Source organism: Adiantum capillus-veneris, chromosome 7, assembly GCF_014529385.1.
Source record: "Adiantum capillus-veneris isolate H3 chromosome 7, ASM1452938v2, whole genome shotgun sequence".
NCBI classification, from domain to species: Eukaryota; Viridiplantae; Streptophyta; class Polypodiopsida; order Polypodiales; family Pteridaceae; genus Adiantum; species Adiantum capillus-veneris.
The window spans coordinates 12211781-12219633 of record NC_140937.1 but is presented as its reverse complement, the minus strand read 5'-3'; positions in this window follow the sequence as shown (position 1 = coordinate 12219633).

The window sequence follows — 7853 nt, the reverse complement described above, 5'->3', positions numbered from 1 at the left end:
TTTGGGCGCCCATGCTTAGCTAACTAACCCTTGCGTGTTCCAGTTGAGTGCGCCTCTCATCGGCGATCACTCTACCCTTTTCCTATTGGACCGACAAGCCCGGTGCCTGACTCTACTAAATAAATAATATGGCGTCCGTCGTAGGCGATAGGGTGTCCGTGAGCCACGAGGATTAACATGCCCCCCTTCCTGATGTAGATTCCGTCCTCGGAAGCTATTGAGTTGAAGCTTGTTATGTCCATGTTGTAGAGCATCTGGATTTGAATCTGCAAGGCAAAGTCACTGTTTCAGCAAGCGGAATTATATGGCCATAAATCATGAGGGGAATGTAAAGTACATGTGGAAATGAGTAAATGCAAGATTTATGAAATGTTAGACTGCCATTAAGGACACATAAATCGCACTTTGAGTAAATTAATTAAGCAAGAGTTTTGGGCTTATGGGTGAGTCTATCGATTAGTTAGCTATGACTAAGGTTAAAACAACTACTCTAGTACTAGCTAAGATAAGAAGATTATCTAAATGCAAGATTCCCTAATTGTGCTTTTCCGCTTTGATTAGCCAACTAGCTCTCACAATTGCAAACAAAAGCTTAAAATGTTAACTGTAAGCTCGATGGAAGTCTTTTAAATGTCATTCATTTTTTTCTTTTTTACTTTGGTTCACAATCATTTGACGTGTGTGCTTATTTTGTATGTCTGGGGCTTTTTGCTTCTCAAAGAAAAGCGCCCACACTGGGAACCTCTAGGGCTCTAGTACCATAGACAATACATGTGAGTGAAGTACCAAATCAAGCCAGGATTTCTCTTCCAACATTAGATTTTTCATTTGTGGCACTTATGTTTTTTGCTTCCATTTCCTTTGTATTCTCACTAGTGTTTTTGTTGTTTAAGTGAGCAAACTTCTCTATGCCTTAAACATTCCTAAGGTCTCAAATACTCATATAATTTTATCAGCTAGGCCTAGTGGTCAAGTAATCGAGTTAACCTAAAGTCACGGTCTCCTAATCTCAAGGCTCATCCATAAGATTAAACTCCAGTTCCATCAACTTAAGCAAAGACAAATTTATACATCTATAATGGCAGATAACAAACATAACTATTGCACTCAAACAAACCATGAAAAATCATTATTAGCAATTATACATATCCACCAACATGAATCATGGAAAGTAGTACACCTGGAGGTATGGAATTGCTCATTTCGTCGAAGCAGATGTCCTCAGCCATGTGGATGGAAATCCATATAAGTCCTACCTAACACATCCAAAAAACAAGCACTATACCTCTAGGAGGCATGTCAGTGTAAAAAAATTAAAACTCTTAGAAAACAAACTCAAAACACAATCCAGACCCCTAACCTACCTATCTGTCATCCCTTTTAGAATCAAGGAAAGAGGATATTATATAAACCAGGTGGTCACGCTAAGGCTAGGCCTCTATCCTCATCATCTAGATAAACGAAATCATTTTCCGTGAGGCCATAGTCTTCCTCGGTCTCTATTATTTCTTCTTCATCATCCTCTTGCGCAAGCGTGTTAATCAAGAACCTCGCGATGCGTGGATACTCATCTTGTGCAAAAGAATAAACATGTGCCACCGGAGAAACATTCGCTACTGGGTAGGGATCACTAGTTATCCATAGACGTATCAGCCATTCTAACTCCTCAAAATTGTGCTCATGCGCAAGTCTCTCTACCAAATCCCATTCGCAAGAAAGTACAGGGTAGCATATGTGAAACACTTGAGAAAAAGAAAAAGGGTACCTTTCATCAAAAATAGAAGCGCATGCCTCTAGTGAACTAGCCATCTCTGAGAATACAGATAGATCTGGTTAGGTCTTTAAAACATGAGTTGTTTTTGTGTGCTGCTTGATGTGACATGGTGAATTTAGACTTATGTGTAGGATCTGATAGGGTGCTCTCTCGTTGCTAGTCGCTCTTGCTCTTTTACTTTTTTTTTTGGTTTGTTTGCTAGAACTAGTATAAGGCTTTATATATACATTCCCTAGGATTGGAGAGTGAGAGGTCAGGGAGGAAGGTTGAGAGGGAAGCAAGTGAATGATGGATGTTAGCAAACACTCCCCCCTTCTTTGGGTAGATCATACCTTTTGGAACGATGTCGTCACCTTTTGAAACCAATTGTTCCAAGTTGTTATGGGTGAAGGCTTTAACCAATAGTTTTCGATCGCCCTATGTGTTTCATCTAGTTGCAAGGGTGGTAAGGTACTCTCCCATGATTTAATTTGCAACATTGTTGTAGGTGGTGAACCTACAACAGGAGGTGCAAACTCTTTCTTGCTTGTATGGATATGTACAATGGTAGGTGGAGGTTGTATCAAAGCTTCTACTTGCGTATAGGAACTACATGAAGAGCAAGAAGCTTCATTTGATTTCCCTGTTCCTAAGCTAGGTGGAACAAATCATTCTTTCTTTGGTACCCAAACTAGCTCTAGAGCGGGTGTAACATTCCGTGATTGTTTCCTTTCCACGATTTTCAAATTGTTTTGGAGCCACAGGATTGGGTTTACATGGGCCAGGTGACACGTAAGAGTACAATTTACGTTTGGACACCCAGATTTGATCATTTCCTTCATATTATCCTTGGGCTTCCAATAGTCGTTTAGGAATCCAACGCAATGTTTCTTTACATTTTTTGCAGTGAGTGGGACGTTTCTTACGAGGCTTTCGTTTTTTAGCATCAGCCATAGTCGCTAAAGAAGCTTTAAGGACCCACTTGTATGTTTTCTTTGTTATATTAGGATGGTTCTTGTGTGGCTCAAGCTTTCTTTCAACTACATCAGTTGAAGCTCTAGAGAGTTGGGCTATGGGGACGTATGGTTCAACCTCTTGGACATGCAATGTCTTGGGTTTTATTTCCTTAGGCAATATCTCAGGGACTATGGCTTGAGTGGTAGGGATAAGAGTTGGTTTTTGCGTTGTGACACCCCCAGTCCCCCAATCAATAGTGCATTTGGTGGCTATCATCCACGGGCGTCCTAGGTTTATATTACCCTCCATAGTTCCAGTAGGCATAACCAAAAAGTCTTGCCCCATTGTCATAACTGACGGAAGTGTGCCAGATTCCAAAAATCGTAGTTTTTTTCTTGTTGACACACTTGACTTAGATAATACTTTCAGATAGAGGTGGCTTCCCTAACTGACACCACACCCCATATGATAGCAGATTATATTTAGCACCCGTGTCCAATAAGGCGTTATATAGCACTTTTCATAGGCACTATTTAACTCAATAGGGTATCATAGAGGCATGTCAGAGTCCAACCAATCATCCTCTGTTTCAACGTGGAATGCATGTGTAACTCTTTCGCCTCAGCTTGAGCTTGTATCTTTTTCACTTCTGTTTGAGTCTTGGCTGTCTTTTTCGTATGAATGGCACGTAGCTCCTCTTGGCTTAAAGGATCATAGTATCTTTTAAATTTGCTCCCATTGAGGAATCCAATGGTTTCAACTCCATCAAGAGTCTCCACACGAATGGTTCCTTGTGGGGTGATCTCACATACTCTATATGGTCCTTTTCCCGCATATTTCAACTTTTTCTTTTCGTTACGCACTCCATACATATGGACTTTATCACCAACATTGATATCTTTGTTCTTTAGATGATGGTCAAACCATTTCTTCCTCCTATCTTTCTCCACAAGTGCATTTTGCACAGCTAATTGCCTCTCTTCATCTAACCTTTCACTCAACTAAAGGGTTACCATCCCAACCTTCTTGAGAAGCTACTCAAAGACTAGGAACGACAAACTCTCATGGAATAACCACTTCTTGGCCATACACCATCTTAAACGGTGTGCAATTAATGGCAAATTTGTACGCAGTATGATAAGCCCATAAAGCTGAAGTTAACTTTAAATCCCAATCTATGCGATGAGATTCCACCGTTTTGGTCAAGATAGAGATTAAGGTTTTATTGGTGCTCTCAGCTTGGCCATTTGCTTGCGGATAATAAGGTGTGGACTTTTGGTGAGCTATCATGAAGTTAGTAGTGAGTTCTTTGATTACTCCATTTATAAAATGAGTACCATTGTCACTCACAATCTCAAAGGGACAACCAAATCTTGTAATAATGTTCTCAAAGAGAAACTTGGCAGTTGACTTCGCATCATCCTTTCGTGTCGCCGTGGCTTCCGCCCACTTGGTTACATAGTTAGTGGCAACGATAATATATCGAGATTGAGTGCTACGAGATGCCGAACTAAATGGGCCTACAAAGTCCAAACCCCATTTTTCAAATGGTTGAGTCACTTAACAGGATGTAAGGGCATCCTATCCTTTCGTTGAGTGATCTTGTAACGTTGGCATTCATCACATCCTTTTGCAAAAAGTGATGCATCCTTAAATAAGGTTGGCCACCAATAGCCTGATTGCAATACCTTCCTAGCTGTTAGTCCCCCCGAGAAATGTCCTCCGGCTATACCCATGTGGGCTTCTTGCAGTATGTACAAATACTCATCCTCATGGGCACAACGTCTCAAAATATCGTCCTTCCCTAGCCTGTAGAGAGTTCCTGCAATGAGAGAGTAAGGTTCACATTCTTTTAACAGTTTTCAAGCTATGTCCTTACGAAGCTCTTTGGGTGGAAAACCATTAATTAGAAAGTTCACAATCTTCTCACTTCTTTCAGGTATGGTTTCGATTAGGAATAGAGAAGTATCGGGTAATTCATCATCGACTCCAGTAGGGGCTTCACCATTGGGTATGCGAGACAAATGTTCCGCCATGACATGTCTTTTACTAGGTCTCACCACAATGGTAAAATCAAACTCAAGGAGAATTAGCAACCATCGTGTAATTCTTCCCGTGGAACAAAGTTTATTTATGAGATACAACAAGGCTTGATGATCAACATAGAAAACAAACTTGTTGGCCAGAAGGTAGTAGCGAAATTTCTTCACTGCATGAATCATACCTAAACCTTCTCGCTTTGTAGTGGTGTAGTTTCTCTTGGCATCATTCAATTGACGACTTGCAAAGCTGATGGGGTAGTCCAATTTATGTTCTCCTGGTTGAGCTAGAACACACCCAATAGCAAAGTTTGATGCATCAATATGCACATGGAAAATTACATTCCAATCGGGCACTCGTAGAATAGGAGCGCTAGTCAAGGTCTTTTTCAATGACTCATAAGCATAGTCACACTCCGCAGTCCAGTGGAACTGAATAAGAAGCTTGTACAAAGGACGAGCTATCTCGGCAATGTTTAAAATAAACCGTCGGTAATAACCAACATGGCCCATGAATCTTTGAACTCCCTTATAGTTTGTAGGTGGTGGAAATTCAGCAATGGCTTTAATTTTTCTCTCATCTGTGGAAATCCCATTTTTGGACACTTTATGCCCTAAAATGACTCCATGCTTAACCCAAAATTGGCATTTGAAAGGATTTAAGGAGATGTGATACAATCTGCACTTCTCAAACACTTTTCGTAAGCATGATAGATGTTCTTTCCAAGAGGAATAAACACAAAGGTCATCTAAGAAAGCTTCGCAAAACTCCCTCAAATATTCTCTAAAAGCAGTGTTTATTAATCTTTGAAAGGTAGCAGGGGCATTGGTTAAGCCAAAGGCCATAACACGGAATGCAAACACTCCAAATTGCGTTATAAAGGCTGTTTTAGCTTGGTCCTCTAGCGCAATTGTGATTTGATTGTAGCCAGAGTACCCATCTAAAAAGCTATAAGCTTCCTTCCTTGCAACTCTTTCAAGCACATATTCCGAATATGGCAAGGGATAATGGTCCCTCCTAGTGGCGGCATTGACTTTCTTGAGATCTACGCACACTCTGAGTTTTCCATTCTTTTTTGGCACAATCACTATTGGAGAGACACCCATTCTGAGTGCTCAATAGGGTATATGAGTCCGCATTCCACAAGCTTTTCAATCTCTTCTTGAACGATCTTTGCATATTTAGGATTCATTCGGTAGGGTCGTTGCTGAAATGGTTTAGCCATGATATTCATGGGGATTGTGTGTTGCACCATGGATGGTGGAACACCTTTCATATCATGATATGTCCAAGCAAATATATCCATGAATTCCTTGAGAAGTTCTTTAAGTACACACTCCTCAGTCGCTGTCAGATCCTTGGCAATGAAGACAGGTTTAGACTCTTCTCCTGGGTTTGCTAACTCTATTTCCTTAACTATCGTTGGACCATCATAGACTCCATTGCTCCCATCGATAGGTTTTCTTTGGGCCTTTGTATACACAACCTTACATTCCTCTGTGGTATAGGATTTGAAATGTTTAGGTGCAAGGTGTAAGTCTGTGGGGTCCTGCTGTTCTGTGGACTGTGATTTAACTTCTGATTCCTTTTGTTGTTGAGCTAACTCTCGATTTTGTCGTCTCCTTACGGTACGGCTCAACCTTGGCTTCTCTGTAGCCTCTAGTTGTGCGATGTCAATGGGTTGTGGACTACACCACATAACGCTTTGAAGGTATTCACCCCAGTTATCTACCAAATTTCGATGAGCATCACATGCCCCTATATAATTAAGCCATTCTGCGGTAGATTTCTTTTCATTTATTCTAGCACGCACATTTTCTCGATATCATCGTCTCTTATATCTCTTACTCTTTTTGTTTAATTCTCAATTACGATCGATTTCTAGTGAAGACTCACTAGATGAATCACTACTTGTGTCTTCTGCTCCCTTGGATAGATTATCATCTATGTTACCACTGGGCCCTGAATGGTTTGTCCCCACACTTGCACTAAGATTTAACTCAGATTCTTCGTCCTCAGAGTCAATTTCAACTGATCATTCTGACCCCAAATCGTGTGGGCTATAGTCTTGTGAGGCGCTACTGGTTTCAATGCCAGTCAAACTTTCATCTTGTAGATCATCAGAAGCTATATGCATTGCTTCTAGCATGTTTAAGGGTACAAGTGGTGGTATTTCATCCCCCTCATGTGTTACCCAGGTCGTCCCCGTATTTCCCCAAGTGTCTATGGTTGCTGCTAGGTGGACCCAATCCACATTGTCCGACTCAGTCATCCCAGCTAGTACATCCATATAAGGAGAATCTTCCCCAACATCAGTGTCCGCTTTACACGTATAACAATACTGCAATGGGGCCGAGTGAACTGTGGTGTCAGATCTATGATCAATTATAAACCTGTTTCCTAGAGGATGTTCTTGACCCGTCACAAGATCCACTCGAATGACAGAATCTTGCAACTGCAAGTAGACAAGGTTTTTAGACCAGTCATGCACCATTTTTGCTTCCCTCATGAAAGGACGTCCTAAGATCATCTCCGATGCCATAGTGTGTTTGGAGAAATCCATAACAATAAAGGTAATCCTTATTTTATGTCCAAAGACCTTGATCTTGAGATCTTCTAGCATCCCAATAGGTTTAACAAGAGACCCAATGGCCATCTTCACTACTATGGTTGTGGTCGCAAGGTGAGGTCTTTCCATAGTTTCCCAGCAATTTTTAGTCACAATGCTAACCCCAGCGCCACCATCAAGGATTCCCTTCACAGTTAATCCCTTAGTAGTGATTGGTATGGTCGCATTGAATTCATCACCCTCAAAGTATTGTCCCAACTTGTTAACAGGTATTTCTATAACAAGGTTCTTATCTAGGTTGGGTTGTGGATCTAAGTGTTCCTCCTCTATTGGCATCTCCCCAACTCCATCCATCTGTGCAAATTGTGGTAGCCCAAACTTCAGTTCTCCATTGAGGAAGGCTCGAAGAGCTGAGACTAGCTCGGGGTCTTTATATAGTTCGGACATGATGGTGGTTCTAACTTCTGAAGACATGAAATCCATCAATTTTGCAATGTTTAACGACACCTTTTGGCCTTGAGTCCCTTGACGTGG